Source organism: Phascolarctos cinereus, unplaced genomic scaffold (genome assembly GCF_003287225.1).
Source record: "Phascolarctos cinereus isolate Bilbo 61053 unplaced genomic scaffold, phaCin_HiC Scaffold_1;HRSCAF=81, whole genome shotgun sequence".
NCBI classification, from domain to species: Eukaryota; Metazoa; Chordata; class Mammalia; order Diprotodontia; family Phascolarctidae; genus Phascolarctos; species Phascolarctos cinereus.
The window spans coordinates 220341762-220364324 of NW_027555514.1; the positions used below are offsets into that span (position 1 = coordinate 220341762).

Sequence of the window (22563 nt, forward strand, 5' to 3'; positions counted from 1 at the left end):
GTTTCATTATTAGTTCAAATCATATTGAGTCATAAAGATTCTATTACTCCCGTCACTTACCAGGCAAGGTTGCTGTCACCTCAAAGCTAAGTGACCATCCAATTGTACTTTAGACAGTGGGGAAAAGGAAAGAAAACTTCGAAAAAGAAAAAAAGATGACAACTTTGGCTAACAGATGAACATTTGAGTAAGTAGATTCCCAAGGAGAAAGCAGATCCTAGAACTTTAACTTGCTGGCCTGTCTGTTCATCAGCTTCATCAATTCCCATGACCTCTGTCTCAACTCACTTATAGGGATGGTCATACCCAGGGATATGCTAGCAAATATTCAACAACCAGCTCTCTGGGGGAAAAAAATTGTACCCATGTTTAAGTTTAATCTGCATTATTAACATTTTCTCATCCACTTTTTAAAGTCTAGACAATCAATAAAAACAAATTAAACTCTGATTTGTGGCATTTGCCATTTTGGGAAGTGTAAATGTTCACACTGAAAATTTAACAGTTGGCTTTCCCTAGTTTTGAACTGGCCCCAGCATCTCTCTGAATACACTACTGTGAAAAGGAGAAAGAAAGGGATGAAACTTTTGATTTCTTATAATTGAGAAGAGTTTACTGACAGTCCCTCACCATTATCTTAAATGCTTCTGCTTCTAAGACTCTAAACTCTGAAATTTATTTCTGTGTCACAGTCTCCTATATCCTTCCATATCTCCCAGTTCTTTACTCTTTCTTTAAAAAAAATAAAAAATAAAACATATTTTTGAGGTAGAATGAAAGACAGCATTTTTGCCTAGCTCTTCCAGCATACCCTCTCTACAATGACCTAGAAAATGTGCCAAACCAAATTCTGATGGAGAAAGCCAAGAAAAAGTCACAGTGGGTCATTTTTCCAGCCCTGGGCAGCTTAGGAAGACAGACAGAAAGGTCTTTGGACATTGGGGTGGGGACTGGCCAGGTACCTATCAAAGTGGAAGCAGCCCCAAGCTGTGGTGGCAGCAGCAGAGAGCAGCGCAGCATCCAGGGTCAGTAAGGAGACTGAACACCTGGGCGGAAAAGGATCCCAGGGGACCCCTGTACTAGCACTGGGAGCAGGAACAGGTATCATCTAGTAATTCTGTTGCCTGTTAGTTACCTAGCTCAAGATCACAATTCCAGGAACAGAGAGGAATGGTCACAGTCTTGAGAGAGCAGGGGCCCTGCTTGTGTAAGGAGCAAGGAACAAGTCCCAGAAACATAGCTGTATGTCTCTGAGCCCAAGAGCAGATGGGGTACTCAGTGATAACATTTTGTCCCACACATATGCCTGAAGTGGAATTAAACCAAGTTAGGAGACTAAGACCAGAACCTCCCAGCTGGCTAACTGTGATTGAAACCAGCAGCATTCTAAGGAAACTCAACCATATACAGGCCAACAGACCCAAACCTGGGTCAGAAACTTGAAGTGTGTAAACCAGGAAGGCAGCCATGACTCCCTGGAAGCACCAAAAATTTATAGCCTCCCAGATTAAGCTTTGAAAACAGCAGCGCAGGGGGCAGCTAGGTGGCGCAGTGGATAGAGCTCTGGCTTTGGAGTCAGGAGGACCTGAGTTCTGAGACACATAACACTCAATAGCTGTATGACCCTAGGCAAGTCACTTAACCCCATTGCCTCATCCAGAAAAAAAAAAAGGGAAAAAAAAGAAAACAGCAGGGCATAAAAGATAAAAGCTCAAGTCAAACATCCCCCCACCCCCTCAGAGATGAGCAGAACCCAACAGTAACACAAAGTCTAAAGTCAGTAAGTAGGCTGGAAAAAATGAGCAAACAACAAAAAATGAACCTGAGCATAAAAAATACTATGGTGACAGGGAAGATCAAGACACAAAGACAAAATAAGATAGTTACTTGAAAACACCTATAAGTAAAGTCTCAGAGAAAAATACAGATTGGATAGAAGCCCAACAAGAATTCCTAGAAGAATTTTAAAAAGAGCTTTTAAAAAAAAAGGTTTAAAAAGCCAAATAGGAGTAGTAATAAAGGATGAATTAGGAAAAGAAATGAGAGCTATGCAAGACCATTATGAAACAAGAATTAACAGCTTTGGTAAAAGAGGAACAAAAATTACTGAAAGAAAAAACTCATTAAAAATCAGAATTGGCTAAATGGTAAAAGTATAAAAAAATTTTAATTAGCCAAAATCTGCCTTCTTACCCACCCACCCACTCACCCCTACTCCCAATTAAAAATACAAGAAAAAAAAATCTATTATACATATGTATATGTCACAAATTTCCACAGATGGTGCAGTGGATAGAGCACTAGGCTTAAAATCAGGAAGACTCATCTTCATGAGTTCAAATCCGATCTCAGACACTTAGCAGCTGTGTGACTGTGGGCAAGTCACTTAACCCTATCAGCCTCAGTTCCTCATCTGTAAAATGAGTGGAGAAGGAAATGGCAAACCACTCTAGTATCTTTGCCAAGAAAATCCCAAAAGGAGTCACAAAGAGTTGGACACGACTGACATTAACAACAACCAAAACAATTGTTTCATTCGCATTCTGAGTCCTTCACCTCTGTCTTACGAAGTGGGTAGTATATTTCATCATTAGTTCTCTGGAACTGTGGTTAGTTATGCTGATAAGAGATTGGCAAAGTAGTATTCTACCATATTTATATAGTACAACTTGTTCATCCATTCCCTGGTTTATGGGTACCCCCTCTTTGGCAAAGATTCCTGTTCTTTGCCACCTCAAAGAGGTACAAATATTTTTATATATTCTTAGAGTCTGTTTTGATTAGATATAATCCCTCCCTTAATCTGTTTCTCCTCAAATCCTCCCTCCCCACTTCTTCCCTTTCCCCCCATTTCCTTGTTGTGTGAAATGTATTTCTGTACCAAACTCTGTGGGTGTATTTGTGTATTCTTCCTTCTTTTGACCAGGGGAGAGGAGTTAAGGGTCAGCCATTTCCACCCTCCTCCTCTTTGTTTAGATGTCTACTTGTACACCCTCATTTTGTGAGATAAATTTCTCTAAACTTTCTTTCCCTTTCTTTGACCCTCAGTGTATTCCTATTCCCCCTCGATTCATTCTTTTCTAACAGAAATAACAGAATAACAAAACCACCCAATCAACTTAGCCTACTGAAGGTGAGAATTCTGGAGCTCAAGTGATCCATAAGCCCCTTAGATTCCCTGGTAGCAGGGATTATAGGCATGTCCCACTACTTGTGGCTGGCCTCCTTTATTCTTTGGAAACCTTCCCTTCACTTTGAGTCCTTTCAAGTTGTCAACCAACATCTTTCTTCATTACTAAATTCAGAGAAAAAGTCCTTGACATTCACCACTTCCACTTTCTCTCTGGTCATTCACTCTTACAAAAAAGTTTTATTAATATCTTTTATTTTTATGTCAAAGCCCTTTCCTGGAACAACTCCTACCAATGAACCCTCGTAACATAAAAAAAAGTTAAGCAAAACCAACATAATCTGCTTCCCACATGCAATCTCCCACTTCTCTATTGAGAGGATGGGAAAGAGAAATACATTTCATTCCCTGTTCTTGGGGCCATGATTGATCATTATAATCAATAAGAAGAGTTCTGCTACCTTTCAGCATTGTTTTCATTTATTTTATTGTAGTCTTTGTATATATTGTTCTCCTAGTTCTACTTACTTCATTCTGCATCAGTTCCTATGGGTTTTACCTTGCCTCTCTACATTTCTCCTATTTTTCATTTCTTATGGCAGGACACTATTATATATTCATATACCACAATTCATCTAGCCATTCTCCAATTGATGGGCAACTGCATTGTTTCCTTTTTTTTTTTTGCTACCACAAAAAAGTGCCACTCTGAATGTTTTTGGTACATATGGGATCTTTCTTTCTGACTCTGAATTCCTAGGAATATATGCCCATTAATGGGAGCTCTGAGTCAAAGGATATGAATAATTTAGAGATTTTCCCCCACTAATTCCAAATTGCTTTCCAGAATGGTTGAACCAGTTTACAACTCACCAACAGTATATTATTGTGCTAGTTTTCCCATGCCCCTCCATTTACTTTTTCTTTTTTTGTCATTTATCATCTTTGCTCAGTGTGACCATTGGCAGGTCTTAAGAGTTCCCAATAGAGATGAAATCACAATTTGGGACAAAAGAAGCAAAATAAATATCACCTCTGCCAATTTGATGGGTACGAGATGAAAACTCAGAGTTGTTTTAATTTATTATGAATGATTTGGAGTATTTTTCATGTGGTTATTGATACTTTTGAAGTTCTTCTTTCAAAACTATTCATAACCTTAGACTATCTAAAATAACTAGACAGTATAAGGTTGGGATATTGCAGTGGTATAGGAAATGACAATGGGTGGACTTAGAAAAATATGGAAAGACTAGGACTTATGAAGAAAGAGGTTATCTACTCTCAGAAAAAACAGAGGACAAATAAGTATAGTACAGTCTTTCATAGATGCATATGAATGTATATGTCTATATATGAATATGATTATAGATCATATATGTATGTATATGTAAGTATATGTATGTATGTGTATATGTATACATCTTTGTGGTATATGTATATATGTATGTTTGTATATGTATATATGTATGCATACATACATATCTGTGTTTAATTGTAGACTTCTTTGTGGGGAGTAAGGGAGAGAAAAAGAAAAAAGTAAAAAGTGCACAGCAGAGAACAAAAGAAAACTTAAAAGGAAACAAAGAAAAGATGGACAGCTCTGAACATAATGCATAGTATTTATTATATAGGCTTTCTTGAAATAGAAATTTACTGCTGTATATTTTGAATCCTCTCTTATGTTCTGCTATGCACATGGCAATGCTCTTTTTCCCTTTTTTTAATTTAAATTTATAACATGTTTCTTTTTCTTTTCTTATTATGTATTTAAGTTTAAAGTAAGTTAATGAAAAAAAGAAAAGAAAAAAGAAACTATTCATACCCATTCATCTATTAGAGAATTCATTCATCTGATAAGCCTACTTATCAAATTATTAGGTGCCTACTATTACAGGTACTGTGCTAGGTGTGTTAACACCTATAAAGACAAAAATAGAAATTCCTTTTCCTCAAGAAGCTTCCATTCTACTGGAGGGGAAAAACAACATAAACAAGTAAATACAAAACACATGAGGTAAATACAAAGTAATATGGAGGCAGGGGGGGAGACATTAATAACAAAGGTGATCCGGAAAATTCTCATGTAGGAGATGACATTTTAATTGAGCCTTGAAGGAAGCTAGGGATGCTCTGAAGTTGAGGTAATGAATACATCATGCATTCCAGGGTAAGGACATTCTGTGCAAAGGCACAAAGATGAAATATCTCATCAAGAAGACCGGCAAGTCACTTCTGAACTCTTCAAATAGAAAAGACAGAAATATTTTACATACTGTCAAGGGCCATCCTTTCAATCCCTTTGGGGTCATCTTCAATACCTTTTTCATCACTCTACATATCCAATCAACTGAAAAGTTGACTGATTCTACTTTCACAATATCTTTCACATCCATTCCTTCCTTTCTAAATACATACCCACCATCCTAGCTCAAGTCCTTGTCACAGAGTGGCAGCATAGTGGCAAGAGTGAAGGCCCTGGAATCAAGAAGGCTTGGGTTCAAATCCTGTTTCTGACACTTATGAATGGTTTGGCCTTTAGCAAGTCATTTAACTTCTCCAAGACTTAGTTTCCGGGGGCGCAGCTAGGTGGCACAGTGGATAGGGCACTGGCCCTGAAGTCATGAGTACCTGAGTTCAAATCTGGTCTCAGACCAAACACTTGACACACTTACTAGCTGTGTGACCCTGGGCAAGTCACTTAACCCCAATAGCCTTAAAAAAAAAAAAGACTTAGTTTCCTGAAACTGGAGCCATTTGGCCAAGATGGCTGCTCGAAAGGAGAAAATCAGCAGAACTCTAGTGGTTTTTGTTCCAGTAAAAACCTACAGACTGTACCAGATCAAATAATAATCAAGAAATCCAATGAGTGATTGTAGTAAAAGACCTCATCTGCCCCAGAACTATACAAAAAGTCAGCTAAAAGCCAGTGGGCAAGAGAACAGAAGCCAACAAAAAATGAACCACCAGCAAATGAATAAGACAGTATCCTCCCAGAGTGATGAGAAAAGAGGCCAGAGATAAATGTAGTCTGTAGAGCTCTGTGTCCAGAGATGGAATGAATGGTGGGCTTCTCTGAGAAAGTCCTAGGGTTGTCTGAAACCTACAAATTGCACCTTGAAAGTCACCAGGAGTAGCAATGGTCAGTGTAGATGCAAGAACATGTGGTTTGGGACACCTGAGGACTTCAAATTCCCTAGCCCTCTGTTCTGAGCTACCCGTAGAGTTCCTTGAAGATCCAGCAATATAAACTTCCAAGATCCAAGAGGATCTAATCCTAGGAGGTGTGGGTTAGAACAGGAACCCAGATCACCTGGGTCAGGACTACCCCATCCAAACGTATGGTAAGAGGCGGAGCCTGGCTATGGCACAACAGTTCAGTAACTAAGGCCAGGGAAATGAGTAAACTAAAGAAGACAATGACCACTATGAAGAATTCAATCAATCAACATTTATTAAGCACCATGTGCCAGGCACTATGTTAAGTGCTGGGAATACAAAAAAGAGGCAAAAGACAGTCCTTGCTCTCAAGGAGCTCACAACCTAATGGGAAGAGACAACGTGCAAACAGATATATCCAAACAAGCTCTTTACCGGATAAACAGAAAATAATTCGTAAAGGGAAGGCACTAGAATTAAGAGGGGTTTGGAGAGGCTTCTTGAAAAATAAGGGATTTGGGGGCAGCTAGGTGGTGCAGTGGATAGAGCACCAGCCCTGAAGTGAGGAGGCCCTGAGTTCAAATCCGGCCTCAGACCAAACACTTGACACTTACTAGCTGTGTGACCTTGGGCAGGTCACTTAACCCCAACTGCCTAAAAGAAAAAAAAATTTAGGGGGCAGAGCCCAGATGGCAGTGACTTGCTTGAGCTCTCCCCCAAAACCCCTCCAAATACCTATAAAAAATGGCTCTAAACAAATTCTAGAGCAGAAAAAGAAGGGATTTTAGTTGGGACTTAAAGAAAGCTGGGGAAAAAATAAATTGAAGAGAGAAAGGAAATAAACATTTATATAGTAGCTACTCTGTGCCAGGCACTGCTAAGTGCTTTACAAACATCATATCATTGATCTTCACAATAAGTTTGGGAAGTAGGTGCCATTATCATCCCCATTTTACAGTTGAGGAAACTGAGGCAAACAGAGGTTTAAGTGACTTGCCCAGGGTTGCATAGCTAGTAAGTGTCTGAGGCAGATTTGAACTTGGGTCCTCCCAACTCCAGGCCTCAAACTCTATCTACTGCACCACCAGCTACCTTTAATATTAGAATTATGATAAAAATCCAACTAGAAGAAGAGAGTAACCACAACAACTGGAAGCAGAGGCTTATATGGCAAACAACGGATCTTTTATAAGAACTATGTGAATACCTAGAAAAAAAATGAAGCAAGAGATAAAAAAAAATTAAATAAGAGTTCTAAAGAGAGAATTGAAAGGAGAATAAATAGTTTAGATGAGAAAGTGGCAAACCTCCTCCACATAACAGACTCCCTGAGAATTAGGATTCTAATTATAATTTAATTTCTAATTGAAAATTAGAAATCAGTAACTCCATACAACAGTAAGAAATTTTAGAACAAAATCAAAAGATTGAAAAGATATGATATAAAATATTTTATATAAAAACAACTGACCTAGAAAACAGGTGGAGAAATAAATTAAGAATTATTGGACTAGCTTTCTGTTCTTGATGCTAATGAAGGATTGCTGAAGTATCTACCACCTTTCTTGCCATGTCAAAGTTAGAGTCCCTCAAGGAGCCTGAATCTGTGAAAGCTTTTTACTGGAGGCTTGAGCTTCAAGATGAGAGATGAAAGTCAAAAAGGCATTTTGAACAACGAGGCATTCTTGCTGCATGGTAATTAAAGATGCAGATACCAAGTATTTGGTTTTGTTAGATGCAGCCATGAATGCAAGACCTCACAAAGTTGATGGGAGAGTAGTTTCCTTCCTGCCTGTATCACTTTGGGACTTCTCTACTACCCAAGAAGCTCATTATTGGGATAATCTCACCATCCTATAAGATCCCATCAGCCTTAGTAATCTACCTCATCACTACCCTCTACCTCTCTGATTGGAGAGTGGGACCATGAACTCTAAACTTCCATGTAAGGAGAGAGCTTAGCTCATCTCCTTGTTTCTCACCTGGTTGTTCTACTTTGGGACTTCTCTGATTGACTTTTCTACCTAGTGTTGGGTGTCTCCCTTTCCCCCCTTCTCCCCTTTTCAGCTTTCTCTAGTTGGATTGTAAACTCCTTGAGAACAGGGACTTTCTTTTTTCTTATTTGTATCCCCAACACTTAAAACAGTGCCTGGTACATAGGTGCTTAATTAATTTTTGCCTGTTGTTGAACCAAAGAGAGCAGTTTCCATTAAGGACCCTCAAAGACCAGCTTAACTGTGAAAAAACTCTTTTTGGATGGCATTAAACAAGTCACTGAGGAATAACATTTAAAATACTACTTTGAACAATAAAGAAAAATTGAAGTGATTTAAATCATGACTGACTGAAGAAGCAGCAAAAAGAGGGGTCTTTTTCATAACTTTTGATGACCATGACTCTGTGAATAAGATTGTCTTTCAAAAACACCAAACTGTGAGTGGCCACAACTGTGAAGTAAGGTAAGCTTCATTTAAGCAAGAAATGGCCAGTGATTCTTCAAGTCAGAGAGGTCAAAGTGGGAACTTTGGTGGTGACCACAAAAGTGGCTTTGGCGGAAATAACTTTGGCCATGATGGAAACTTCAGTGGTTATGGTAGCAGCAGTTGTGGTGGAGAATATAGCAAAAGTGGAGATGGCTACAATGGATTTGGCAATGATAGAAATATCTTTGGAAGCTACAATGACTTTGGCAACTACAACAGTCTTCAACCTTTGGTCTCATGAAAGGAAATTTTGTAAGAAAGACTTTCAGCCCTTATGATGGGGGCCAGTATTTTGACAATCACATAACCAAAGTGGCTCTAGGAGCTCCAGTAGTATCAGTAGCTTTACAGCAGTAACAGAAGATTTTAATTACTGTTAGTAAACAGAGCTTAGCAATAGAGGACAGTAGAGAAGTGACAGGAAAGCTACAAGTCACAAGAGATTTGTGAATGCAGTTAAGTACAGTGGTGGCAAGGCCCAATTGCTTTAAGAAGACAGGTTTTTACTCTTTATGTTTAGGCCAAAAAAAAAAAACCAAGCAAACAAAAACCCACCAAGATTATATTTGTGACTAATTGTATAACAGGTTATTTTAGTTTCTGTTTTTCAGAAAGTATAAAGCATTCCAACAAGGGGTTTCAATGTCGATTTTTCTTACATTCTTGATGTTGCTTGCTAAATATAATAGTTTGATCACGATACTGAATAAATATATCTTAAAAAAAATCATTAGACTCCCTAAAAATCACCATAAAAAAACCCAACCCTGAATAACAGTTTTCAAGAAATCATAAATGAAAACTACCCAGATCTATTAGATCCAGAGGACAAAGTGAATAAAGAAATCTCTTGGAAAAAATTCTTGTCAAGCAAGGTTTCTTGAAAGAAATCTTATAAAGAAACTTACCAGGAAGGTCACAGTCAAAATCCAAAACTTCTATGTCCTCCATTTTTTCCAATTTCTTGCTACAAGTAGTAAGAAAGGAGTTTAAGTACTCAGGAACTAGTCAGGATCACACAAGACCTAGCAGCTTTTACCTTCTATGAGAAAAGATCTTGGATTATAATATTTCAAAAGGCAAAAGAGATATGTTCACAACCAAAAATAACTTACTATACAAAGCTGAGTATACTACTAGAGGGGGAAAAAACAGAACTTCAATGGAAGAAGACTTCCAAACATTTCTAATGCTTAAGATTGAGTTGAGATTGAGAGTTAAGTAACAACTTTGAAATGTAAACATGAGTCCATACAAACCTAGAAAGGTAAATTTATTTAAACAGTTAGAAGGAGCCTATATAGGAATGCAATGCTAACATTCTCAGGGGCAGGGAGAGGGGTGGTGGGAAGAAACAACCCTGCGAAATCTTAACACCTTCAAAGGGAACAGAGGGAGTTAAATAAGAAAAACATAGGCTGTAGGGACAGACTGCTTTGTTCTGAGAGTTTCAAGGGGGGAAACAGAAGGGAAGGAGAAAAGAATATATTATTGTGGAAAGGAGGAAGAAAGAAGAACTAGATATCTCTCATAATTGGAGTGCTTGAGAGGAAGAGTATATACAAAGATGGAGGAAGAGGTAGGGAGGGTGGGTATCAGATGAACTTCATTCTTATCTGAAATGGACAAATTAGGATTGAATTCACACTTATACACAGTTTGGTGTAGAAATACAGCAAACTTATTGATGAAATAAACAAGGATAGGGATAGTGGTTAAGAAGGAAGGTAAATATTGGAGAGGCAATAATGGCAGTCAAAACAAAATTCCTGATCCTGAAGGAGAGATTAAAAGGGGGGAAAAGAAAGAAAAGCAAAGAACTGGAATCTAAAGAGGAGGGTGCCTATGAATTGGGGAATGAATGAATAAATTATGGTGTATACATATATATGTGGAATATTATTTGCCATAAGAAATGAGGAAAGCCTTTTGTTCCGATTCTTCTTTCACAACATGACTAATGTGGAAATATGTTTAATATGATTATACATGTACAGCCTATATCAGATTGCAAGCTATCCAGGAGGGAGGAGGGGGGAGTGGAGGGAGGGAGAAAAAATTTGGAACTCAAAAATCTTATACAATGGAATGCTGAAAACAAAAAATTAATTAATTAATTTTTAAAAATGAGGAAAGAAGCAATTTCATAGAACACCAATTAGGTGGAATTGGGGTGAGCAGAATCAGAATAGTTTATGTTAGGTCAACAACACTGCCTAAAGAAAAACAACTCTGAAAGAATTAAGAACTCTGGTCAAAGATGTAAGAACTCTGATCAACCACATCCCCAGAAATCTATAGTGAAGCACCTCGTGACAGAGCGGTGATGAACTCAAGGTACAGAAAGAGACATATTTTTGGACATGGCCACCATGAGGATATTTTGCTTGACTATGTTTATTTTTTTTTTAATAAGGTTTTTTCCTTCTCTCAGTTTTCAATTGGAGAAGGTAGATTCAGAAGGGAGTTGGTGTTTAGCAATAGTGATACAAAAAAAAGGGGGGTGTATCAAAACATTCTTTTCAAATGCACAGAAGAGAATAGAAGGAAGTTCAGAAGGAAGCACAAAGAACACAGTTTTGAAAGGAAAATTTGGAATTAATTTATTATATGCTTTTAAAAAAAGCAGGAAGTGTAAGATATTCACAATTTCACGAAGAATCTCCTTTTTGTGTTCTATTTCATGTATGGAAGTGCTGTTTTTGGTGTTTAAATTAGCATAAAAAATATAAAATTACAGGGGGCAGCCAGGTGGCGCAGTGGATATAGCACCAGCACTGGAGTCAGGAGGACCTGAATTCAAATCCGGTCTCAGACTAGACACTTGATACTTACTCGCTGTATGACCCTAGGCAAATCACTTAACCCCAATTGCCTTGCAAAAAAATACACACACACACACACACATACATACACACATATACACACATATATATGTATGTATGTATGTATATACATATACATATATATATATATATATATATATATATATATATATAAAAATTACAACAAATCAGTGAAATTATAAGACCTGCCTCACAGGGTTGTTGTAATGACCAAATGAGATAATGTATATAACACATTTGGGAAACCTAAAAGCTCTAAGTGTTTTTATTATCATAATAATATTATACTATAATATGACTATGTACAATAGTATCCTAATTGGTTTCCCTGCCTAAAATCTCTCCTTTCTCCACTATATCCTCCACAGCTACAAAAATGATATTCCTAAAGCACAAATCTGACCATGTTATTTCCCTTCTCAAAAAGCTCCAGTGACTTTCTACTGCCTCTAGAATACACTACAAATTGAAGACTTTTACAGTGTGGCTCCTACTTATTTTTCCAGGCTTATTGTACATTATTTCCCTACACTCTCTATACCATCTAGACAAACCATCCTTCCAGTTGGTTCTCCCTTCTCTGTGACTCAAAGGGGGCTATTTCCCATATCTGGATACACTCTCCTCACCTCTTGGCTCTTAGAATCTCCAGCTTCCTTCCATGCTCAACTCAACTGACATCTGCTATGTGAGGCCTGTCCTGAGCCCCACTGCTGCCAGTGCCTTCTTCAAAATCCTAAATTACCTTATTTTTACTTTGAATGTTTCACATATATATGTGCATATGTGTATATATTGTCTTCCCCAGTAGAATACAAGTTCCTTGAAGTCAGGGATGGTTTCATTTTTTCTTTTAAGTTTTGTTGAATATTTTGTTTGACGTGTTTTTATATTACATGTATAGGTCACTTCCAGTTTATGAGAGGTCTTTTATAATTAAGTAAAACTAATAATAATGACATCATCTGACAATGCATGCAATATTCCATGTCTGTAGCAACCCTCATCTCTCTATTTTTTGAAAAATTTACAGAAATCTATTTTTTTCCTCCCACTCTTACTCCATTGGAAAAAGAAAAAAAGAGGAAAAATAAATTTATTGTAATAAATATGCAGTCATACAAAACAAATTCCCTTAGTGGATGCAAACAAAAATATTTATGTCTTGTTCTGCACCCTAAATCCATCATCTCTCTGTCATGGCTGGCACGTGCTATCATTGGTCCCTGGAATTATGGAGGGTCACTGTGCTGTACATAGAGTTCTTAAAGCTTTCAAACTGTTTGTTTTATCATGTTGTTATGGTATAAATTGTTTTCTTGGTTCTGCTCATTTCATTCTTCATCAGTTCATGAAAATTTTCAAAATTATTTATTCTTACAGTATTGATGTTATAAATCATTATTCTGGCTCTGTTCACTTCATTGCATCGGTTCATATAAATCTTTTCATATTTTTAAAAATAATGTATTTTCTCATTTTTTACATAACAGTTGTACTACATCATGTTCATTTGTTATTGTTGCTCAGTTGTTTCAGTCACGTCTGACATTTTGTGACCCTGAGGACCTCTCTTCATGGCGAAGATACTGGGTTTTCCATTTCTGGCTCCAGTGGCAAACACAGATCAAGTGACTTACTTGACCAAGGTCATACAGCTAAGAAGTTGCTGAGACTGGATTGAAACTCAGGTCTTCCTGACTCCATAGCCCAGAACTCTATCCACTGGACCACCTAGCTGCCCCTTCACATTTAATTTACCACAACTTATTTAGCCATTCCTCAATTGATGGGCATCTCCCTTTTTCCACCAGTCTTTGCCAACCACAAGAAGAGTTCTTTTGTTTTCGTATTTATATCTCCAGCACTTTAGCACAATGCCTGGTACATAATGGGCGCTTCATAAATGTTTTTTGATTGAAAGGTAAGCTGGAAACAGAGTGGAAAGGACTTTAAATCCTAAATTGAAGAATTTGTATTTTATTCTACAGGACAACTCAGAGACATTGGAGTTTCTTGGGCAAGGGAATAACATGATCAGAACTGTACTTTATGAATATCAGTTTGGCAGCTTTGTAGAAGATGGAGAGGGGGAGGAAATACAGTCAGTGAGACCAGCTCAGAGGCTACTGCAATAGTATGGGTGAGACATGATGAGGGCCTCAACTAAGAGTACCCTTAAAATTACTCCAAGACTTTCCAGACATCCTATAAATCAGAGCAATTTGATACAAAGATTTTCCCCTTGGGCAACCAAACTGCATGCTGTTGGATCCAGCAATACCACTATTAGGGCTATATCCCAAAGAGATCATAAAAAAGGGAAAGGGACCTACACATGTAAAAATATTTACAGCAGCTCTTTTTGTGGTGGCAAAAAACTGGAAATTGAAGGGATGCCCATCAATTGGGGAATGGCTGGACAAGTTATGGCATATGAATGTAAAGGAATACTACTGCACAATAAAATATGCTGAGCAGGCAGATTTCAGAAAAACCTGGAAAGACTTGTATGAACTGATACAAAGTTAAAGGAGTAGAACCAGGAAAACATTGTACACAGTAACAGCAACACGGTGTAATGATCAACTACAAATGACTTAGCTCTTCTCAGCAATACAATGATCTGATTACAAAAGACGCATGATGGAAAATTCTATACACATTCAGATAAAGAACTGATGGATTCTCAGTGCAGACTGAAGCATACTATTTTCACTTATTTCATTTTTTTCATGGTTTTTTTTTTCTTTTTGGTCTATTTCTTCTTTCACAACTGTGGCTAATATAGAAATATGTTTTATGTGATTGCACATATGTAACCTATATCAAACTGCTTATCAATTTAGAAAGAGGGGAGGAGAGAGAGGGAGAAAAATTTGGAACTCAAAAATTTTGGAACTAAGAAGGACCCGAGGCCACAGGCACCATCCCCAACACCCCAGGACTAGAAGTGATTATAATAACAAGCTGCTAAAAATTTAAAAATAAAAATAAAAATGAGCAAGCAAAGGAGAAAGAACCCAACCATAGACCAGTACTATGGGAATAGAGAAGATGCCAGGGCTCATTTTCAGAGGAGGATACTGAAGCAAAAAAAGCCTCTCTTACCCAAAGAGTAACATCAAATGGTCACCTGTCCAAAAAGAGTTCTTGGAAGAACTTAAAAAGGACTTTAAAACTCAAAGAAGTAAGATTGAGGAAAAATTAGAAAAAAAATAAGCAATCCAAGAAAACTATGAAAATTACAAAAAAAAAAAGTCAACCAACTGGAAAAAGAGATCCAGAATCTTGAGGAAGAAAACAACTCTTTGAAAACTAGAATTGGGCAAGGGGAAGCAAAAGACATCATAAGATACCAAAAAATAATAAAATGAAATAAAAAGAATGAAAAAATAGAATAGAATAGAATAGAATAGAATGTGAAATATCTCATAAGAAAAACAAGTAATCTGGAGAACAGATCAAGAAGAGAAAACATAAGTATAATCAAATTATCTGAAAGCTACAATCAAAAAAGAATCTTGATATAGTAATACTTTTGGCCTTCTCAGCCTCTCTTTTTCCCCTATCCCTCCTCTAGTTTACTAAGCACTACCTCCCTATTCCATACCCTTTTAAAGAATCCCTTATCCTCTCTCCTTGGGTCCCTCCTTTTTCTTCTTTCCCCATCCTCCTAAATCTTAACACTCTTGTACACCTCCGCCCCCCTTATCCTGTTTCCTCACCTTCTTATTTCTTTATATATTTAGAAGACTGTTATACCCTTCTAGATGTATATATTGTTCCCCCTTTAACCCAGATCTGATGAGAGTAGGGTTCCAGGACTACCGGCACTTCGCCCCTATCTGATTCCTCTACGTTAGTTCTTCCTCTCACGCCTCATTTGTGTGAAGTAATTGCTCTTCTTACATTTTCCTACACAATTTTGCTTTTTAGAATCACCGCATCATACTCTTCCCCAATCTTATTTTTTCCCCAAACTATCCAATTACTAATGACAATCCTAAGCATATGGTTTACATTTCCAAATACAAAAGTAAACAGTTCGCCTTCACTGGATCCCTTGTAATTGTTCTTTGGTGTTTACCTTATATTCCCCCTAGATCTTCTATGTCAAATTTTCTATTAAACTCTGGTCTTTTTGCAATGAAATCCTGAAGGTCTGTCAATTCATTGAATTTCCATTTTTTTTCCATTCAGGATTGTACTTAACTTTGCTGGGTAAGTTATCTTTGGCCATAACTCCAATTCTTTTGCTTTTCAATATTTGGTGTTCCAAGACTTGCAGTCTTTTAGTGTAGGTAGAACAAGAAAAAGGAGGGTAAGGGGAGAAGATAAGGGAGAGGTTCTTTAAAAGGGTGTGGAATAGGGAGGTAGTGGTTAGTAAACTAGAGGAGGGATAGGGGAAAAAGAGAGGCTGAGAAGGCCAATAGTGAGGAAAAATAGAATGGAGGGAAATACAAACAGTAATTATAACTTTGAATGTGAATGGGATGAATTCACCTGGGCAGATAGCAGAATGGATTAAAAATCAGAATCTAAAATAGGCTATTTACAAGAAATATGTTTTAAAATGAGAGATACACACAGAGTTAAAATAATAGGCTGGAGTAGAATAAATTATACCTCAGCCAATGCAAAAAAAGCAGGAGTAGCAATCATGATATCAGACAAAGTCAAAGCTAAAATAGATTTAATTAAAAGAGATAAACAGCAAAACTACATTATAATAAAAGGCACCATAAATAATGAAGCAATGTCAATAATAAACTTATATGAACCAAATACCATGGCACCTAATTTTTTTTTTTTTAGTGAGGCAATCAGGGTTAAGTCACTTGCCCAAGGTCACACAGCTAGTATGTGTCAAGTGTTTGGTCTGAGGCCGGATTTGAACTCAGGCTCTCCTGACTTCAGGGCCAGTACTCTATCCACTGCGCCACCTAGCTGCCCCATCACCTAAATTTTTTAAAGAAAAGTTAAATGAATTACAGGTGGAAATAGATAATTGTACTATAGTAGTGGGGGACTTTAATCTTACCTTCTTGGAACTAGACAAATCTAACCAAAAAAATAAATAAGAAAGGAAGTAAATAAAATTTTAGATAAGCTGGATATCATAGATATCTGGAGAGAATTGAATGGAAATAGAAAGGAATACACCTGTTTCTCAATGGTACATGATGTCCTTACAAAGACTGAACACATACTAGGGCACAAAAATTTTATAGATAAAGGCAGAAAAGCAGAAATATCAAATGCTTTCTTTATAGACTACAATGCAATAAGAATTATATTTAATAAGGGATCATTGAAACATAGGGAAAAAAACTAATTGGAGACTGAACAACCTAATCTTAGAGAATGTATGGGTTAAAGAATAAAAAATAGAAATAATCAGTCATTTCATTAAAGAAAATGACAACAATGAAACAACATATCAAAACCTATGGGATAAACACAAGCAATAATCAGAGAAGAATTTATATCTCTAAAGTGCTTATGTCAGTAAAAAAGTGAATGAGCAGACCAATGAATTGAGTTTGCAATTTAAAAAAAACTAGAAAAAAACAAATTAAAAATCCTCAATTAAACACTATATTGGAAATCCTAAAAATTAAAGGTGAAATTAATGAAATTAAGTGTAAGAAAACCATTGAATTAATAAATAAAAAAACTAGGAGTTGGTATTATGAAAAAAATCAGTCAAATAGATAAACCATTGGTTAATATGATTTTTAAAAAGAGACAAAAACCAAATCATTAGTATAAAAATGATTAAATCAAAGCAATTACAAGGAGTTATTTTGCCCAATTATATGCCAATAAATTTAACAACTTAAATGAAATGGAAGAATATTTACAAAAATACAAACTGCCCAGATTAGCAGAAGAGGAAATAGAATATCTAAATAGATTTTAGAAAAAGAAATTGAACAGGTCATAAATGAGCTTCCTAAGAAAAAAACACCACAGATGGATTTATAAGTGAATTTTATCAAACACTTAGAGACGGAATTCTTTTTTTTTTTTTTTGGCTAGGCAATGGGGTTAAGTGACTTGCCCAGGGTCACACAGCTAGTAAGTGTCAAGTATCTGAGGCCAGATTTGAACTCAGGTCCTCCTGACTCCAAGGCTGGAGCTCTATCCACTGTGCTACCTCGCTGCCCAAGACAAACTAATTCTAATATTAAATAAATTATTTGAAATAATAGGCAAAGGAGTCCTACCAAACTCCTTTTATAAAACAAATATGATATTGATACCTAAACCAGGAAAATAAAAACAGATAAAGAAAATTATAGACCAATTTCATTAATGAATATGGATGCAAAAATCCTAAATTTTAAAAAAGTATTTTACAAAGATTATACATTATGACCAAGTGGAATTCATACCAGGAATGCAGGGTTTAACATAAGAAAAACTATTAACATAATTGATTATATCGATAATAAAAATAACAAAAATCATAATATCAATTAATGCAGAAAAAACATTTGACAAGTGTTTTTTGACAAACACTTATTTCTATTAAAAACATTTGAAAGTATAGGCATAAATGGACTTTTCCTTAAACTGATAAGAAGCATTTACCTAAAATGATTAGCAAGCATTATTTGTAATGGGCATAAGCTAGAGGCCTCATAAGATCAGGTGCAAAACAAAGATGCCGACTGTCACCAATATTATTCAATATTGTATTGAAATCCTAGCAATTGCGATAAGAGAAGAAAAAGAAATAGAAGGAATCAGAATAGGGAATGAGGTGATAAAACTATCTCTTTTTGCAGATGATATGATGATATACTTGGAAAATCCTAAAGGCTAAGAAATAGAAAGGCAGATCAGTGGAACAAAGTAGACATAAAATCTACAGAAGCAAACAAAGAAAGTTACCCAGTGTTTGGCAAGTGTAAAGACTTATGTTTTTGGGATAAGAACTCATTATTTGGTTAAAAACAATTGTTGGGAAAGCTGGAAAACAATCTGGCAGAAAATGGACACAGACCAATATCTTACATCATTTACCAAGATAAGGTCAAAATGGATACATGACCCAGATATAAAGGGAGATATTACAAGAAAGTTTGAAAACCATTTAATATATTACCTATCAGACTTATGGATAGGTGAACAATTTATGAACAAACAAGACAGAGGGTGTTGTGAGATGTAAAATGGATAATTTTGATTACATTAAACTAAAAAGGTTTTGTACAAATAAAACTAATGTAGCCAAGATCAGGAGGAAAGCAGAAAACTGGGGGAAACATTTTATAGACAATGCCTCAGATAAAGGTCTCATATCTCAAGTACATAAAGAACTTTGTCAAATCTATAAGAATGTAAGACTCTCCCCAACTGATATATTTTCAAAGGATATGAACAGACAGTTTTCCAATGAAGAAATCAAAACAATTTCTAGTCACATGAGAAAATGCTCTAAATCATTGATTAGAGAAATGCAAATTAGAACAACCTACACCTATCAGACTGGCTAAAATGACAGAACTGACAAATGTTGGAGGGGATCTGGAAAAATTGGGACCGTAATTCATTGTTGGTGGATCTGTCAGCTGATCTAACCATTTTGGAGAGAGATTTGGAATTATACCCAAAGAATTATTAAACTGCCTATAACCTTTGACCCTGTAATACCACTATTAGATCTGTTTCCCAAGATGATTAGGGAAAATGGAAAAGAACCTATCTGTTCTAAAATATTTATAGCAACTCTTTGTGGTGCCAAAGAACTGGAAATTATGAGGATGCCCATCAATTGGGAAATTGCTAAACAAATTGTGGTATACGCCTATGATGGGATATTACTCTGCTGTAAGAAATGATGAGCTCAATAATTTTAGAAAAGCATGGAGAGATCTCCATGAAATAATGAAGAGTGAAATGAGCAGAACTAAGAGAACATTGTATACAGTAACAGAAGTATTGTTTTAAGAACAACTTTGAACTTGACACTTACTAGCTAGCTGTGTGACCCTGGGCAAGTCACTTAACCCCAATTGCCTTACCGAAAAACAAAACAAAAAAAGAACAACTTTGAGCAACCAAGTCATTCTGACTATTATAAATATCCAAATTAACCTCAAAGATTCTATGAAGGAAGATGCTTTTGGAATCCAGAAAGGAATATTGCTGTGGGGTAGGAAAGATGAGCTGGTTGATTTAAAAAAACATAAAAAAACTTGGACATAAGAAGGAAGATGCTATCCACCTTCAGAGAAACGCATGATAGGAGGAAATAGGCAGAGTATAGTCTTACATATATTTGTATAAATGTATAGGTGTATGTTTATAGATATCTATGTATGTGTGTGTGTGTGTGTGTGTGTGTGTGTGTGTGTGTATCCACACTTAATTGTAGCCTTTTTTAGAATGGAGGAGGAGGGAGGGAAGAGAAAAAATGAAGTAAAAGGGCACAGCAGAGAACAAAATTAAACTAACAAGCAAAGAAAAGCTGGGCAGCTTTGAAAACAATGCACAGTATTTATTATACAGGTTTTCTTGAAATGGAAATTCATTGCTTTACATTGAATTCTCTCTTATGGTCTGCTGTTTACATGGCAATTTTTTTTCTTTTCTCATTTTGTATATATGTGTAAAATAAAAAAAAAAAATTTACCCCCCCAAAAAAACTGCACTCATATTCTTTCCCCCTAAACTGCTCCTGACTTCCTTCTTCCCCCCCCCCCAGTACTCTAATATAAGCCATCGTCACATTTGGTCTAGGTTATTGTAATGGCCTCCTAATTGATACTGCCTGTAGTGTCTTACAACCCGCTCAAAACTGCCAAAAAATATTGTTACTAAAAGATTAAGTCTCAAACACTTGTTTAAAAATCTTTAGATGACTCTCCATTGCATATAGAATAAAACACTCTCTTTTGCATAAAATTTAAAGCTTTCCACTTTTTTCCTAAATTTCTTCTCTCCACACTTTCTCCAATATCTTTTGGAATCTGGCTTCTGACCAGTTTATCATTCAAGCAAAACCGCCCAAAATTACCGGTGATCTGTCAGTTGCCAAATTCACCATTCTTTCTAAGTGTTCATCCTCTTCCACCTCTCTATGGCAATTTGACACCCTCTCCTCTTGTCAGTCAATAAGCATTTATTAAGCAACTACTGTGTGCCAAGTACTGGAGATAAAAAGAAAGGCAAAAGCTAGCCCCTGCCCTTGAGGGCGACAAGAAGCAACACATATGTACAAATAAGCTATATACAGGATAAATAGGAAATGAGAGGGAAGGCATTAGAATTTAAATGGATTGGTAAAGGCTTCCTGTAGGTGAGATTTTAGCTGGGACTTAATGGAAGCCAGGGAAGCCAGGAGGTGGAGATGAGGAGAGAGAGCATTGGAGAAAGCCAGGGAAAATGCCCAGAGCTGAGAGATGAAGTGTCTTGCTTTTGGAACATCAGAGAGGGTCACTGTCACTGACCAAAGAGTATGGTGGGGGTGTAAGGTATAACAAGACTGGAAAGATGAGGGGGAGATTAGGTTATAAAGGGCTTTGAAGCCAAACAGGATTTTGTATTTGATCCTAGGTGTGGTAGGGAGTCACCAGAATTTATTGAGCCTGGGGGTGACATGATTGGACCTTTGCTTTGGGAAAATCACTTTGGTGGCTTAATGGGGAATGGTTTAGAATGGGGAGAGATTTGAGGCAGGCAGATCCACCAGCCGGCTAGTGCAATAGTCCAAGTGTGAGAGATTTCACCAGAATGGTGGCAGTATCAGAGGAGAGAAGGGGATGTACTAGAGAGATGTTGCAAAGGGGAAGACTTTGGCAACAGATTGGAGATGGGAAATGAAAAATAGTTAGGAATCAAGGATTAAACCTAGGTTTTGAGCCTAGGGGAATGAAAGGCTGGCGGTACCCTTGACAGTAATAGGTGAAGTTTGGAAGGGGGGAGGGCTTAGGGGGAAAGAATAATAAATTTAGTTTTGAACAAGTTAAGATGTCTATTGGACATCTAGTTTGAGATGTCTGAAAGGCTATTCAAGATATAAGACTAAAGGTCAGAAGAGAGTTTAGGGATAGATAAGTAGATTTACTAGCTATGACCCTGGACTAGTCACTTAATCCTGTTTACCTCAGTTCCTCATCTGTAAAATGAGCTGGAGAAAGAAATGGCAAACCACTCCAATATCTTTGCCAAGAAAACTCCAAATGGGTTCGTGGAGAGTCAGATGTGACTAAACAAGTAGATCTGAAAATCTAGGCATAGAGATGATAATTGAATCCTGGGAGCTGATGAGATAACCAAGTGAAGTAGAATAGAAGGAGGAGAGGTACCCGGACTAAGCCTGGTGGCACACCCATGATTGTGTGACCTAGGAATTGTCAGATAGGTAGGAGACATCCCAAAAACCTCAAGAGGAAAGCTTATCAGAGAAGAGGGTAATCAATAATGTCCAAGGCTACCAAGAGATCTAGAAAAATGATGTTTGAGAAAAGAGCATTGGATTTGGCAATTAGGGGATCATTGATAAATTTGGAGGGAAGAGTTTCAGTTAAATGTTGAAGTCAGATATTCTCTTTTCTTTTTTTTTGGTGAGGTCATCAGGGTTAAATGACTTTCCCAGGGTCACATAGCTAGTAAGTGTCAAGTGTCTGAGGTCAAATTTGAACTCAGGTCCTCCTGACTCCAAGGCCAGAGCTCTATCCACTGCACCACCTAGCTGTCCCTCAGATAATTCTTTTCTCTAGGATTTTGTGAAATTGATCTGAGTTTCTCCTACCATCTGACCAGGCCTTTTAGATCTTTTTTCATTAGACTACAGGCTCCTTAGGAGCAGAGACTGTTTTTTGCCTTTCTTTGCATTTCCAGAACTTAGCACAGTGCCTGGCACGTAACTAGTAATGAATGTTTATTATTTAATAATTTTAAATTATTATATTATTCATGACCTTATCTG

At 36.8% G+C, this 22563-nt stretch overlaps 1 long non-coding RNA gene and 1 pseudogene across 1 annotated transcript; one reads left to right on the forward strand and one right to left on the reverse strand.

Annotated features, from left to right (window-relative positions):
• Positions 1 to 6561: 6561 nt before the first annotated feature.
• Positions 6562 to 11709, reverse strand: LOC144454278 (uncharacterized). Its single transcript, XR_013482642.1, has 2 exons — positions 9681 to 11709; positions 6562 to 7496 (listed from the first exon to the last, which is right to left on the reverse strand). It is a non-coding gene; the product is annotated as an uncharacterized LOC144454278 (long non-coding RNA).
• LOC110210948 (heterogeneous nuclear ribonucleoprotein A1-like 3 pseudogene) lies at positions 8474 to 9129 on the forward strand (annotated as a pseudogene).
• Positions 11710 to 22563: the final 10854 nt, after the last annotated feature.